Raw genomic sequence first — 16,647 nt, forward strand, 5'->3', positions numbered from 1 at the left:
AATAATAAAGGGGACTTTCAGTCATGAAGTATAAAATACTACATGTTAAAAGTTCCTTCTTTTGTTTGCAGCATTCGCTGAGCGCCTTAGCAGGCTAGCTAGCCGACATAATGCTGGGCTGCACCGCTATTGGCTAAGAGGAGGAAAGATCACTTAATTGATAAAATAGCACTCTGCAGCGGTCGGCCTGAGGTGCTCAAGCACCTTGTTTTATAATTTAGCTTTGAAAATTGAGCAATTGCTAATTCTCAGAACTTGAAATGCACCCTGCTGACTTATCAAGGCTAACTTTACTACATATCTGCCCTGAATTGGCTCTATCAAATAACAATTGCACAAAAATTAACTTTTTACTAACTTTATGAGAGTGGCTAGCCTTGTTGTCTGACTAAAACCCAGATTGGCACACCCTAATGCAGCCGATACTAGCAGACTAAGCCGAATGACACAACCATGTGACTTTCCCGCTGCACCACTGTCACCTAGGGCCTCTTGGAAAGCCCTTCCCCTTTTGATCTCCCAGAAGCAAGAAGTAGATTATAGACAGGGGTCACTGGCGTCAGGGGCCTGGGGCAGGCCTGCCCGCCTGCTAGACTATGGCTCAATTAACTCACTGCCATTTCTGTAGCTGCCATTGTGCTTTAATTTGAGCATGGCATGATGGTAGTCTCCATGCACAGTTTTAGCATGGTATCAACAGCTTCAGCAGCACGAGGGGGCCCCTGGCACTTGCAGTCTCCCTACACTGCAGAAGGCAGCCTGTGTGGGCGGGGCTGTGAGATATACCACGCCTGTGTATACCCCGCCTGTGTATACTTGCATATTACTTGTATCCTTTAGGGCTGATGAAGATAAGAACTTCCTTTAGAAACCTTTTGAATATGAAACATTTAACAAATATTTATTTAAAAAAAATCTGTAATTGTTTATTTCTCCTTTGAGGGATAGTAGAACAGATCAATTAATTACACCAATGTCTTATATATATATTTTTTTTATTGGCACTCCAGGGGCGGCTTAACCTAATTTTCCACACCAGCTTCAGTTATTTGTAGCACCAATGTTTTGGGGAGAATATCATACATTGATATTTTACAATACATTTATGTTCATTTAAGCCACATATACAAATAACTCAATACACTATATATAGAAATGTTTATAACACATTTGTATTACAGTGATTGTAAAGTTTAATGATTTAAAGCCCAATATTTAAAAATAATCTTAAAAACAGGGGCACTTTAAGTCATTAAACTTTACAAAGACGCTTCTTTTTTTAAATACTTACCATTTTGTTATGCTACACAGACCGCCGTTCCTCCTCGCGCATCTCCTTCTGTATTTAATAAATTGATGACCAATCCAGCTTCCTCCATTCATTGCATGCCCCACGAGCTGGACTCCAAAGGGGGCCCATGATTGGAGCAAGCCGGATTCGTCATCAATATGCTCAATACAGGATATGTGGGCGGAGGTTTGGCGGTCTGTTTAGTGTAAAAAAATGGTAAGTATTTAAAAAAAGAAGCGTCTTTGGAAAGTTTAATGAATTAAAGTGCCCATGTTTTTAAGATTATTTTTAGATAGTGCGCTTTAAATCATTAAACTTTACACTTTAATTGATACAACCTTTGGATGACTTCACATAGATTATGTCATATTTCATTCTGCACCACCAATCCCTGTAGCTGATTGTATTTATTCTTTATTATGAAGTCTTCTGGTGGTCTAATTTTTAAATGCATGACCTACTATCCCCTGGGATTGATCAGCCTCAAACTCAGAAAGAAATATGTCAGACTATTTTCTATGTTTTAATGCAAGATATTACTTTAAACATCTACTTGCACTGACATATTCTTCAGGAACTTACAAAGGCTCATACATCCGATAGAGAATAATGGTTCAAACACATCTCAGCACCTCTCCACAGCTCTGAAAAATATCAAATGTGTTACAATGGTACTAGATATTTCCACTGCACATACACCTTTCTATAAGAGGGTTGTCCAATGTTTTACCCTTGAGAACTGAATACTGAAAGATTTTGGGATATCCTTATCTGAGAAAATCTAAGCACCTGAGTGAGGAACTGACTCACCCGTACTCACAGAAGGTTATGCATAAAATCTGATGTTTCTCCAGACTTTGAGGATAAGTGTTGCACAAACCTGCCCTACATATCACATCAGCTACACTGCAATTCTAATAGCATATAAAAATGCTTGAAAATTCATCAAACTCTAATGTCGTTCTTCATCCCTGGATGTCTTAATCTATTAAAAAATTACAAATCTTATGTATCAGAACTGATAACAGTTTTTGTATATAACACAGTTGATAAAAAAAAAATTAAAAATATGTTCCTCTTGACATTAAAGGGACACAAAACTCCATTTTTTTTTAAATTCAGGTACATACATTTTTTAAAAGAAAAAAGTACTTTTATCAAATTTGCTTCTTCTCATGGTATTATTTGTTGACGAGCATACCTAAGTAGGTAGCGTTCACATGTTTGGAGCACTTCATGGCAGCAAGCCCTGCTGCTATAAAGTGCTCTTACAAATGTATAACATATTCTTGCACAACTGCTGCCAAATAATGCAGAGGCATGCATGCTCCTGAGACTACTTACATGCTTTTCAAAAATATTGTACCAAGAGAAAATAGTAAATTTAATAGAAGTACACTAAGTAAACAATTTCATTTTATATGTATGCACTATCTGAATTATTACAGAAAAAGATTTGAGGCGAGATTACATATGTGGCGCAGGCTTTTCCCGTAAAAGTCTAACCCGCCTCCCAAAAATAAACCCAACACGTAAAACCCCTATATCCGCCATCACCCCCATATCAGAACTAATAATAACTGTATTAACCCCTAATCCACCAACCCCCCACATCGCAATCTAACTAATAAATGTATTAACCCCTAATCTGTCATTCACCCACAACGCCAACTACCTAATTACACTATTAACCCCTAATCTGCCAACCCCCACATCGCAAACTACCTAATGAAACTATTAACCCCTAATCCACCATTCACCCACATCGCAAACTACCTAATGAAACTATTAACCCCTAATCCACCATTCACCCACATCGCAAACTACCTAATGAAACTATTAATTCCTAATCCGCTAACTCCCCACAACTCAAAGTACCTATCAACACTATTAACCCCTAAACCGCCAGCCCCCTACATCGCAATTAACCTAATTAAGTTATTAACTCCTAAACCGCCAACCTCTCACAACGCAAATAACTAATTCAATTACTAAACCCCCTAACCTAACACCCACTAAATTAACCCCAATTAACTAAAATTAAAAAATAATAAATTACAATTAAAATAAAAAACATTACTTTAAAAATAAAAAATAAAAATTTAAATTAATCTAAAATTACAAAAAATAGAAAAAGTCTTACATTACAGGAAATAATTATCAGAAATAAAAAAAATTAAACCTAAACCCTATAAAAATTAAAAAAAAAACACAAAATAAAAACACCCCTAATATAATCTAAACTACCAATAGCCCTTAAAACCTTTACAAGTGCCCATGAAATCCCTAGTCTAAAAAATAAAAAAATAATAATAAAAAGTAAGCCTAAGTCTAACCCCCAAATAGGTACTCACGGTTCCTGAAGTCCAGCGATAAAGTCTTCTTCCAGACGGTGAAGTCTTCTTCAAAGCGGCTGGCATCTTCTTCCAAGCAGGGACCTCTTCTTTATTCATCCAGGACTAAACCGATGTGGAGCGGAGATGACCGTGGAACTAAAGACCGACGACCGCGGTTTTAGTATTTTTTATTTTTAAAGCAATGTTAGTTTTTTTATTTTAATTGTAAATAAGTATTTTTTAATTTAATGTAATTGTGGTTAATTTAGGAGGTGTTAGGTTAGGGGACTTAGTAATTAAATTAGTTATTTACGTTGTGGGGGGGTTGGCGGATTAGGAGTTAATAGGGTAATTAGGTTTAATGCATTGTGGGGGGTTGGCGGATTACGGGTTAATAGGTTAATTAAGTTAATTTCATTGGTGGGGTATGGCGGTTTAGGGGTTAATAGGGGTTAATAGTTTTACTGGGTATTTTGAGATGTGGGTGAAGGGCGGATCAGGGGTTAATAGTTTATTAAGGTATATTGTGTTGTGGGGGGTTGGTAGGTTAGGGAATAATAAAATAATTAGATGTTTTGCGATGTGGTGGTTGGCGGATAAGGGGTTAATATACTTTATTAGTTATTGCGGTGGGTGTTGACGGTTGACAGGTAGATATATATTGTGCATGCGTTAGGGGTTAGTTATTATTTTCAGGGAGTTACGGTGCTCAAATTTTCAGCACAAGGCTTGCTGCGCCTGCCTGTGTGGCGAGGTGAAAATAGAGTAAAATTTCTCCATTTTCGGCGCGTAAATCCTTGCACTGAATATGTGATACTGATTTGCAACGCGGTTCTATGTTTGCTTATGGCAGTAAAATTAGCGGGCAATGGGTGAAATATACTCGCTGCATTTAAATGCGGCACGGTATATGTGAAACCAATACCCGACTAAAAACCGGCGTCACCGGCTTTTGCGGGCGACGCCGCATATGTAATTTCGCCCTTGGTTTTCATGTCTCTTTAAGTTCAGGAATAAAAAACATCATGGGCTAGTGAGATTATTTAAGAATACTCATCACTACTTCTATATCTCTGGTGGAATTCTATAAAGCCACTTTTACCCTGAAAACAGGGTGTCTCGCTAAGGGGTGTATACTGCATTTTCATATGGGAAGGAGATGCATACATTACAAAAGTGCACAATGAAAACCATAATTTAAAAATCATACAAAATGAATAATTGAACCATTCACACAAAAATACAAAGGAAAATTTGCATTGTTAAGGTGCATCAAAAATTGTAACAGAATTGTTCACCAAAATCATATTTTATCAAAAACATAAAATTTGTATACAAATTACACAGGCATAAATCGTATTGATTGTCTTAATAAAGGCCTAGGAGGGCCGAAACGCGTTGACATACTGGTGAGCACATTTTTGATTATCCCATACAGTATCTAGACGATATTGCACTATTGTATTTTATTTCATCCACAGGTTTAGGAGGAAGATTTTGGACCTATTCGCCACATTATTCTATTCTATTTTTGTTTCCTTCTAATGTTTTACACTTATCACCTTTAAAACACGGTTATTGGAGTTTCTTTGGAAGTTTTTTGGAAGTTTTTTTGATCAGATTGGATTCAATCTTCTAGGAATTACCACATAAATTGACTTTTGATTTTGAAACACTGTGCATTTGCAAGAGACATTTGTTTAATATTTATTTTTACCAAGCCACACCGGACACATCTGGTCATCACATTTTTTACATTTTTTCACATCCACTTCTTTGATCTTAACCTTGATCACACTTGCATTGGAACGTCTACTTTGGACACTGCACTTAAGATTTGTTGTTTTTAGAACTGTTTTATCTGTGCTCAATTATACCCCTGTTGACTATATCTACTATTCTGATCCTGAATTGTTGTCGGAGTTAACAATCATACTTATCCCAACATAAGAAGGGAATTTTTTGTTACTGGATATCTGTAACATATTGTATTATTATATATATGTTTTTATCTCATGGATCCATGGAGATTTTAGGAAGGTTTTAATTGTATTTCTAATATTTAATTGTATTTAATTGTAATAAATATGTACTATTTTTAACACACCTATACTCTATCCACGCCTTTTTAGCTTTTTAGCGCTCACTCTATCACACACTTTATAAATCGTATTAAATATGCACAGTGTAAATCGTCATTTAAGTACACTGGAACACATAGGAATTTTAACTTGTAAGTACAAAATACACAACATAATAGTTGTTTTTTTATAAAATGGGCGTTCTATGGGCGTATATGAAATTGTCTGTTAAATCCTAGTGTGATTCTGTAAACATTTTCCCCCTACAGATCTCACTGTTTTTCCTCGCAAATTAAAAAATATTTTACAATCGGCCCCCACGTGTGCCACCCTCTCTCTTAAAAATAAAAAATAAAATAAAAAAACTCTTAGCTATACCTCACATTAGAAGAAGCAGCGTCTCTTTTGTGCAAATTATGGATCACTTTAGATATATTATCCTCCCCAGGAAAACGTTCTACACATGCCCATTGTCTCTAGACTAGTGTATCTTTACTTCAACCCTCTAGTATTTTCCTGGTTTGTTTGAGTAGTGGCTCAGCTAGTGGTACTTGAGGACTGCAGTTCAAATAAACATTGGTCTAGACCACAGGAAATTCTTCTCTTGCAAAACCATTATTATTTAAGGAAGAGCAAGATTGCATTATGAAGAAAGTATTGTTAAAGAAAAACTATCTTTCTCTGTACACAACATGTCTATGTGCACTAAAATGAGAAAAGTCTCTCCTGTGCAAAAACTTTTTTTAGTTTCTGTTAGATTCTATAGTTTTGATCAATTTTAAAATATTCCTCTAAATTTAAAGGGACATTAAACACATGTATTTATTTTGTTCCATTTAAGAGATTATTTTAAAACATTCTACAGTTAAAAACAAACGCCTAGATTACGAGTTTTGCGCTATAGAGGGTGCAAAACGAATGCAACAAAAGTTGCGTTATTTCAATGCGGAATGGCGATCGCCGTAGTTACGCAACCCCATTGATATCTATGGGGAAGAAAAGTTACATTTAAACCTAACACCCTAACATAAATCCCAAGTCTAAACACCCCTAATCTGCCGCCCCCGACATCGCCAACACTTAAATAAAGTTATTAACCCCTAATCTGCCGCTCCTGACATCGCCACCACTAATAAAAGTTATTAAGCCCTATTCCGCCGCTCCCGACAACGCCACCACTATAATAAATGTATTAACCCCTAAACTTCTGGCCTCCCACATCACTGCCACTAAAGTAACCTATTAACCCCTAAACCGCCAGCACCCCACATTGCAAAAAACTAAATTAAACCATTAAACCCTAAACCTAACAATCCCCTAACTTTATATTAAAATTACAATATCCCTATCTTAAAATAAATAAAAACTTACCTGTGAAATAAAAAAAAAACTAAGTTTAAAATATAAATTAGCCTAACATAACTATTATACTAAAATTAAAATAACTACCAATTAAAAAACCTAAATTACACCATAAAAAAACCTAACACTACTAATAAAATCTAAGTCTAAAATTACAAAAAATAATAAATACTAAATTACGAAAAATAACAAACGAAATTATCAAAAATAAAAACAACTATACCTAATCTAATAGCCCTATAAAAATAAAAAGCCCCCCTAAATAAACAAAACCCTAGCCTACAATAAATTACCAATAGTCCTTAAAAGGGCCTTTTGTAGGGCATTGCCTTATAGAAATCAGCTCTTTTAACTGGAAAAAAATACAAAGACCCTTCAACAGTAAAACACACCACCCAACCAACCCCCAAAATAAAAAACCTAACTCTAACAAAAACCTAAGCTACCCATTGCCTTGAAAAGGGCATTTGTATGGGCATTGCCCTTAAAAGGGCATTCAGCTTTTTTCTTGCCCTTAAAAGGGCATTCAGATCTTTTACCTAAAGCCCAAAACCCTAATCTAAAAAAAAAACTAACACTAACCCCCGAAGATCCACTCACAGTTTCTGAAGTCCGGACATCCATCCTTATACAGGCGGCGAGAAGTCTTCATCCAGGCGGCGAGAAGTCTTCATCCAGGTGGCGTCTTCTATCTTCATCCTGGCGGTTAAAGATATTTCTGTGTTTAATAAACATACTTTTTCTTTCCCTTTCTATATAACCATTTTTACGTTTTCTAATGCATGACAGAAAGTATTTTGTGATTACATTTCAAATGTTATCTTTCTATGTAATGAAAATACTGACCCATGAAAGGGTGTTTAAAACATATATTTATATTGCAAGGGGGCACCTGCTCCAGGCTCTATCCTTTGGGGGCTCTACGCTGACATCAAGGGTGAGGGTATGAGAAGGAGCAATGTATTTCTGTATTTAGGGTTGCCACCTCGGCCATGTTTTCATGGACACTTATGCTTTATACATGCTGCAGGGTGTGAGGGGAGGAACATTAATTGTGATTCTGTACAGCACTATTTCTATTCCTCCCTGCACACCCTGCAGCATGTATAACTTATAAGTGTTCTGTATTTTAAGAGACGGGTGGCAACCCTATCTCTATTAGTCTATGATGAAGTGTTTACAGTATCAGGAGGTGACATATAAAGTGTTCTTCTTTATATAGGCACAATAAATGATGGGACAGGGGTGTGCAATACAAGGGCAGGGTATACAGGTGGAGGGAAATAAGGGGGCTGCTGAGGGGCCCCACAAATGCTAATAGAGGCCCTGTTATATACTTATACATAACACGTTACACTAGTAGTAACATGCTATTTCAGTGGCTATATCTCAGTGTTACCAGATGATGGCAGTCTATTTCTCTAAGTGTTCTTTCTGTTTCACTTATATGACTTTGTAGTGCTCTGCTACTAAACTATTAGATTTTACTCACTAAATAACATAGAACCTGAGTACAAATGTCTAAAACATGGTACTCTATGTCAGAGCTTTCCAAACTTTTCATGTTGGTGACACACTTTTTAGACCTACATCATTTTGCGACACAGTAATTCAGTACTAGCAAACAGGAGGTTAAACTAACTTGTTATAAGAGACACAGACACAAACATAAATGATATAATAACTTAATGTATTTACAAGTAACAGTATGTGCAAGAATTAAAAAAAGTTTAATAACACCAATAGCTACTTACTATTTTATTGGGATGTATGAGGTTGATGGGATGAACACAGTTTCTGAATATTTGGTGGAATATTAGATAAAGACACTCACATTTCATCATCAAGCATTTTTAAGCTTCCACTTCCTATCCATATCTCAAAAACAGGAGCAGCAATGCACTACTGGGAGCTAGCTGCAAAAAAACACACTTTGATTTCTGACTTCAGCTCAACGTTTAAGCTGCTGCCCTCAGAGCTCTGCGAGTCCGACTGACTACTGCCCGCGCTGCAAGCACACTGCTATCCCACTCACTGACTACACGTGCAGTCACAAGCAGATTGAGGAGACTACACGTGCAGTCAGAAGCCAATGTGCCGCCAATAGAAATAGATTCAGTTCCCACTGAGCTGCTCCAATAGGTTAAGATGATCTGTGACCCACTAGGTATCAATCACGTATTAACCATGTGATATGCGTAGCAGGCAGGCGGAAAGTCGGAAACCAAGAAAAAAAATTAAAAAGAATTTCAAATTAAAAAAAAATTGTACTGAAGCAGGGACGCACCTACACGCTGCTGCTGACACACTAATGTGTCACGACACACAGTTTCGAAAGCACTGCTCTATGTAATAGCCCAGAAATTAGATTAATCTCACTGGAGAGAATGCTCTCCAATATTATAACTTGATGTTTGTCACTGTAATAGATAGCTAGGGGTTTTGTTTAATTGTAACTATATATAGTATGCTTCCTTAAAGGGACAGTCTACTCCAAAATTGATATTGTTTAAAAAATAGATAATCCCTTTATTACCCATTCCCCAATTTTGCGTCACCAACACTGCTACATTAAAGGGACAGTTTACTTAAAAATGTTCTCCCCTTTAATTTGTTCCCAATGATCCACTTTACCTGCTGGAGTGTATTAAATTGTTTACAAGTAGCTCCTTTACCCTTATATTGGCATTTGAAATGGTTTATTTAGCATGTGGTATCCCCACCTATTCTGAAAGTTTGTGGCCGCGCGTACCAGCTATAGATAAGCTTTGTAAACACAGCCAGCAGAATAAATTACACTTCCAGTGAGATATAGCAGAGATAAGGTAATAAAATGTTGATTTTCCATTGTTCTCTCAAAGTACTGGTGATTGTTTTAAGGACAGATATAAGATAAAGAAGCAGGTATATGTGCACAATGTGATACAGTAATGAGATCTGATTATACCTACAAGCTCAGCCCATTTTATTAGGTTGTGGCTTCAAAACACAAAATCAGAGCTTTAATATACATAAATAAACCTTAAAAATCTAATTTTCATATATTTTTTACTCCGCAGTTGGTAAAAAAAGCAATTGTAAACACATTAAGGGAAAAACTATTTTACAGTATACTGTCCCTTTAATACACTTTTTACCTCTGTGATTACCTTGTATCTAAGTCTCTGCAGACTGCCCCCTTTTCAGTTCTTTTGACAGACTTGTATTTTAGCCAATCAGTACATCTGGTTTATAAAATTATTGCACAGTATTGCTAGAATTAAAAAAAAACAATCACACTCACTAACCAATCAAAATGAAATATTATGTGTGAGTTTTGTTACTACAATGGCTGATAAGTATCAGACTTTTGATGAATATGAACATGAAGCTGTGATTTTTTTATTAATAAATGTAGTTTTTGTCATTCACTCTACTCTCATATTCACAAACCCCTACAGTCAGTAGATATCACTGGAAGGGGATGGGCAGTTAAGAAAGTTCTTTTAGTTTTTGTGATACACGAGTTTCACAAATGTTATGCTGTCAATATTTCTGCTGTGACACATTTTACATTAAAGGGACAGTCAATTCAAAATGAATCTTTCATGACTCCGATAGAGCACACAATGTTAAACAACTTTCCAATTCACTTCCATTATCTAAATAGCCCAAATCTTTTTATATGTACACTTTCTGAGGAACCAGCTCCTATAATATACTTATATGCATTTTTTGATTGACCTTTAATACACTTTTTACCTCTGTGATTACCTTGTATCTAAGTCTCTGCAGACTGCCCCCTTTTCAGTTCTTTTGACAGACTTGTATTTTAGCCAATCAGTACATCTGGTTTATAAAATAATTGCACAGTATTGCTAGAATTAAAAAAAAACAATCACACTAACCAATCAAAATGAAATATTATGTGTGAGTTTTGTTACTACAATGGCTGATAAGTATCAGACTTTTGATGAATATGAACATGAAGCTGTGATTTTTTATTAATAAATGTAGTTTTTGTCATTCACTCTACTCTCATATTCACAAACCCCTACAGTCAGTAGATATCACTGGAAGGGGATGGGCAGTTAAGAAAGTTCTTTTAGTTTTTGTGATACACTAGTTTCACAAATGTTATGCTGTCAATATTTCTGCTGTGACACATTTTACATTAAAGGGACAGTCAATTCAAAATGAATCTTTCATGACTCCGATAGAGCACACAATGTTAAACAACTTTCCAATTCACTTCCATTATCTAAATAGCCCAAATCTTTTTATATGTACACTTTCCAGCTCCTATAATATACTTATATGCATTTTTTGATTGGCTGATGGCTGTCACATGATGCAGTAGGAAGGAAAAACTAAGTGCTTTTGCATTGTCTCTTTATTATGCATGTATGTATTAATCTATTCTACTGTGTTTAGTGGTACTTTAATTTTCTTGATGTGGTAGTTTAAAAGGATAGGAAAGTCAAAATTAAACTTGCATGATTCAGATAGAGCATGTCATTTTAAAACAATGTTAAATTCACTTCTATTTTCAAATGTGCTTCTTTTTCTTGGTATCCCTTGTTGATAAAAATAAATATGACATATACTATACTAGTGGGAACTAGTTGCTGATTGTTGCTAGCACACATTTGTCTCTTGTGATTGGCCAACTAGTAGGGATAGGCGAATGTGTTTATATTCAAATTTGAATGTTAGAACGAATGTTATTGTAGAAATTTGATTTACATTATCGAATGATGATAAGAACGAATATTCTTAAAAATTCTATTATCAAATGTTATTTACAGTTCTCGAATGTGTCAGGGTTTTTCCCCTGTTTTGTTTGCCATGTGCTGCTGGCAGCCATTTTACTCACTTCTCTTGCTGACTATGGTGCATTTTGGGGGATGCTGCTCATTTCCTGCATTTCCTTTTATGGCCAGACTGGTGTGCATCATCTGTGTGAGACAGGATGCAGTCTCAGAATTGTGATGTCATCACTTATTATTTAAAGGGCCTCTGGGCCTCAGACCTGTTTGTGAGAGTTCCTGTGTATTACCTGACTGTCTGACGTCCTTCCTGGTTCCTTATCCCTGGCTTGTTCCTGACTCTGATGTTTTCCTTCTTCCTGATTCCGACATTCAAATTCTAATATTACATTTATACAACACAGTTGTAGACTAGAAATACTATTTCAAATTCAAATGTTACATTCGAATTTGAATGTCACTTTCAAATTCAAATATTACATTTATATAACACAGTATTAGACTAGAAATACTATATTACATTTTGAAATTGAATGTGATATAAAATACATAGCTAAACATTCTATTCTTCGAACAAATATTTTCGAATGTTATTGACAAATTCGAAAATTCGAAAATAGAATGTTAGAATGTTATATAAACATTCGAAATTTGATTCGGACGAATGACCATATCAAAATTAATTTTAAATTTCAAATTTTTAGAAACATTCGCCCATCCCTACTATCTAGATGTGTTCAGCTAGCTGCCAGTAGTGCAATGCTGTTCCTTCAGCAAAGGATATCAAGATAATGAAGCAAATTTTATAATAGAAGTAAATTGGAAAGTTGTTTAAAATTGTATGTTCTAATACATGAAAGAAAATGTTGGGGTTTACTGTCCCTTTAAGTACTCATTTAAACATAATTTTCTGTATAACTAAGATTGCTAAAACTTTGATTAATGAATTTGACATTTTATTCAAATCAGCCAATATAATTTCAGTAGCTCTCATCCTATTGGCTGATTTGAATTTGAAGAATCAAATCAGCCAATAGGAATTCAAGGGACGCCATCTTTTATCACGTACCTTGAATTCACTATTCAGTGTACGGCAGAGATCGTATGAAGAGGATCCTCCACGCTCCATGGCTCAGCTGTCGCCGGTCTTCAGTTCCAGGATCGCCGGTCTTCAGTTCCAGGGTCGCTGGTCTTCAGATCTGCGGTCATTGGTCTTCAGCTTTGCCCCCCGCTCCGCACTGGCTTGTTCCTGAAGAAGAAAGAAGAGGTCGCTGCTTGGAAGAAGACTTCACTGTCTGGAACAGGACCTTCTCCGCCGGACTTCAGGAACCGTGAGTACCAACCTGGGAGTTAGATTTAGTTGTTTTTTTTTGTTGTTTTTTTTTTATTTAGATTAGGGATGGGCAATTCTTAAAAGATCTAAATGCTCTTTTAAGGGCAGCAAAAGAGCTAAATGCCCTTTTAAGGGCAATGCCCATACAAATGTCCTTTTCAGGGCAATGGGTAGATTAGGTTTATTAGTGTTAGTTTTTTTTTATTTTGGGGGTTTGGTGGGTGGGGGGTTTTAGAGTTGGGGGGGACTTTGTTTATATTTAATGTAAAAGAGCTGTTTAACTTAGGGCAATGCCCTGCAAAAAGTCCTTTTAAGGGCTATTGGTAGTCTAGCATTAGATTAGGGGGTGTTTTTATTGGGGGGGGCTTTTTTATTTTCATAGGGATTAGGTTTAATTTTTTAATTTTTGATAATTTGTTTATTATTTTCTGTAATATTAGATTTTTTTATTTTCCGTAATGTTAGCTTAATTTAAACTTGTCTGATTGATTGACAGATGACGTATCCTAAACCAACTAATCCTTGTTTCCCCCTGGGCCGTGATGTTTACGCAAAAGGGCTGAATGCCCCGGGGGGGGGGGGGGAGAACAAGGATTAGTTGGTTTAGGATACGTCATCTGTCAATCAATTAGACAAGATGGCGGGCGGGAGTGCTGCGCTTATCGGCGGAGCAGTTTAAAGGTAAAAATAAAAGAAAATAAATAGATTTATAAAAATCATGACTTAAACTCCTGCTCATTTTGATAACTCTATGCAATGCCGTGAGGCTGTGCTTGTAACTTGACCTTCACTTTAAGGTGGAAGCGACAGGCTTTAGCCAAGGACTGAATGTGAGGAGTGAAAGAAAGATCTGAGTCAAATGTGACCCCGAGACATCAGGCATGCGGGGTAGGGGTAATGATGGAGTTGTCGACAGTTATAGAGAGATTGGGGTGGAGATTTTGGAAGAAGAGGGGAAAATGAGGAGCTCAGTTTTGGAGAGAATTAGCTTGAGGTAGTGAGAAGACATCCAGGAAAGAGATGTGAGAAAGACAGTTAGTGACACGGGTTAGCAAGGAAGGAGATAGGCCTGGTGCAGAGAAATAGATTTGGGTGTCGTCGGCATACAAATGATATTGGAAACCGTGGGACTTTATTAGGGAACCTAGTGATGACGTGTAGATTGAAAAGAGAAAGGGACCAAGGACAGAGCCTTGCGGTATTCTGACAGAAAGTGGTGACAGGGTAGAGGAGGCCCCAGAGAAGGCTACACTAAAGGTACGGTTTGACAGGTAGGAAGAGAGCCACTAGAGGGCTGTGTCACAGATGCCGAAGGATTGGAGAGTTTGGAGCAAAAGAGATCAAGGAGGATAAGCAGAGAGAAGTGGCCTTTTGATTTTGCTGTAAGTAGGTCATTGGTAACCTTAACAATTGCTGTCTCTGTGGAGTGATGGGGCTGAAATCTAGATTGCAGTGGGTCAAGAAGGGAGTTTAACGTAAGGAAATGGGATAGACATGCATATACTAGTTTTTCGAGAAGCTTTGAGGCAAGAGGGAGGAGGGAAATAGGGCGGTAGTTGGATGGAGAGGTAGGATCAAGGGAAGGTTTTTTGAGGATAGGTGTGACCAGTGCATGTTTCACCGATGAGGGAAATATACCGATGCTGATGGAGAGGTTGAAAATGTGTGTTAATATAGGGGTAAGGGTAGCAGAGAGGGAGGGGAGTAGTTGTGAGGGGATAGGGTCAAGGGGACAGGTAATGAGGTGAGAGCGCAGTATAAGTGCCAAAACTTCTTCCATAGTAACAGGGGAGAATGAGCTAAGTTTAAGGCTATGTGGATTGTGGTTGATTGAGAGCATTTGAGGGGGGGGGGAATAGAATTATATTGAGAGCTGATTTCATTTCTGATGGAGTCAATTTTGTTATTGAAGTGACTGGCAAAGTCTTGAGCTGACAGAAACGTTGTATTAGGAGGTGTGGGAGGGCGGAGGAGAATATTAAAAGTGGAGAGCAGACATTTTGGGTTTGAAGAAAGATTAGAGATAAGAGTAGAGAAGTAGTGTTGCTTATGGAGATTAAGGACAGAATAGTAGGAGTTCAAGATGTATTTGTAATGAAGAAAATCAGCTGAACTCCGAGATTTTCTCCAGTGCTGCTAAGCAGTACAGGAACATCTGCGTAGGTACCGTGTCAGAGGAGTATGCCAGGGCTGAGTATGAGTGTGTGATTTCCAAGCTATGGTAAGAGGGGCGAGATTGTCAAGGACGGATGTAAGGGTGGAATTATAGTGGCAGATAGATTGTTCAGGGCAGGAAAAAGAGGAGAAGGATGAGAGGAGAGGTTCAAGGGAATTAACAAGCTGTTGCTAATCTAATGACATAATGCTTCTGTTCTGTGAAGTTTGTGTGAGGAATAGAAGTAGGGATAGTTTTAGGGAGGTATGATATGTTGCAAGTGAGGAGATGGTGGTCAGAAAGAGGAAACAGGGAGTTTGTGAAGTTTGAGAGAGTGCATCGATAGCTAAAGATCAGGTCAAGAGACTGACTGTCTTTGTGAGTGGGAGAAACAGTCCATTGTAACAGACCGAAAGTGAGTTGCAGAAGTTGTTTTGCAGAGGAGGCAGTAGGATTGTCAAGAGGGATGTTGAAGTTGCCAAGAATGAGGACAGGGGTGTCTGAGGAAAGGAAATAAGGTAGCCAGGCAGCCAAGTGATCTAGAAATTGAGTTGAGGAGCCAGGGGGTCGGTATATGCAACACGTATAGAGAGAGGAGAGAATAAGCGAATCATGTGGGTTTTGAATGAGGGAAATGTGAGGGAAGAGATGAGATGTATTTGTTGAAAGGTGCAACGAGAGGAAAGTAAAATACCTACACCACTTCCTTGTCTATTACCAGACCTAGGAGTGTGGCTGAAGTGGAGACCCCCATGTACATACCAAATCTTTTGTTTCTTGGTTTATTGATTAAGAAACTAGCCTAATAATTAAAGGGATCCAGAAATCAAATTTCATGATTCAGATAAAGCGTGCAACACTATTAATAAATAAATCTAACTTACTTAGGCTGACCATATTTCCTTGAGACAAAAACGGGACATTGAGATGTCAAAAACGGGACGGGGTTAATATTCTTTATTCATAGGAAAAAAAGTAAGATTTTAACAAAAGTTAACTTTTATGACATGAATATAAACTATTGAGCCAACATTTATCCTTCAGTTACAGAAGAACTCATACAAAATGTTTTAGGTAGAAATAGAGCTATAACATCTAAATACCAATCCACAGTGTTTTCACAATGTTCCCATGATCTAAATTGGGAATGTGACATGTGTATATTTTTTAATCACATGCCCTTAACTCAATGTTTCCAAAATTGAAATTATCCTCTTTGTTGTCAAGGCAAATTCCCCATATTATCTGATTTTAAAGGGTAAAAGTGTAGCCTCTGAACAGACATTTGGTTTAAAGATCTGGATTACTAATTGTAGATTTTTTCAGCTGAGTTGCCCAAAA

The sequence above is a fragment of the Bombina bombina genome, chromosome 3, assembly GCF_027579735.1.
Source record: "Bombina bombina isolate aBomBom1 chromosome 3, aBomBom1.pri, whole genome shotgun sequence".
In the NCBI taxonomy this organism is placed as follows: domain Eukaryota; kingdom Metazoa; phylum Chordata; class Amphibia; order Anura; family Bombinatoridae; genus Bombina; species Bombina bombina.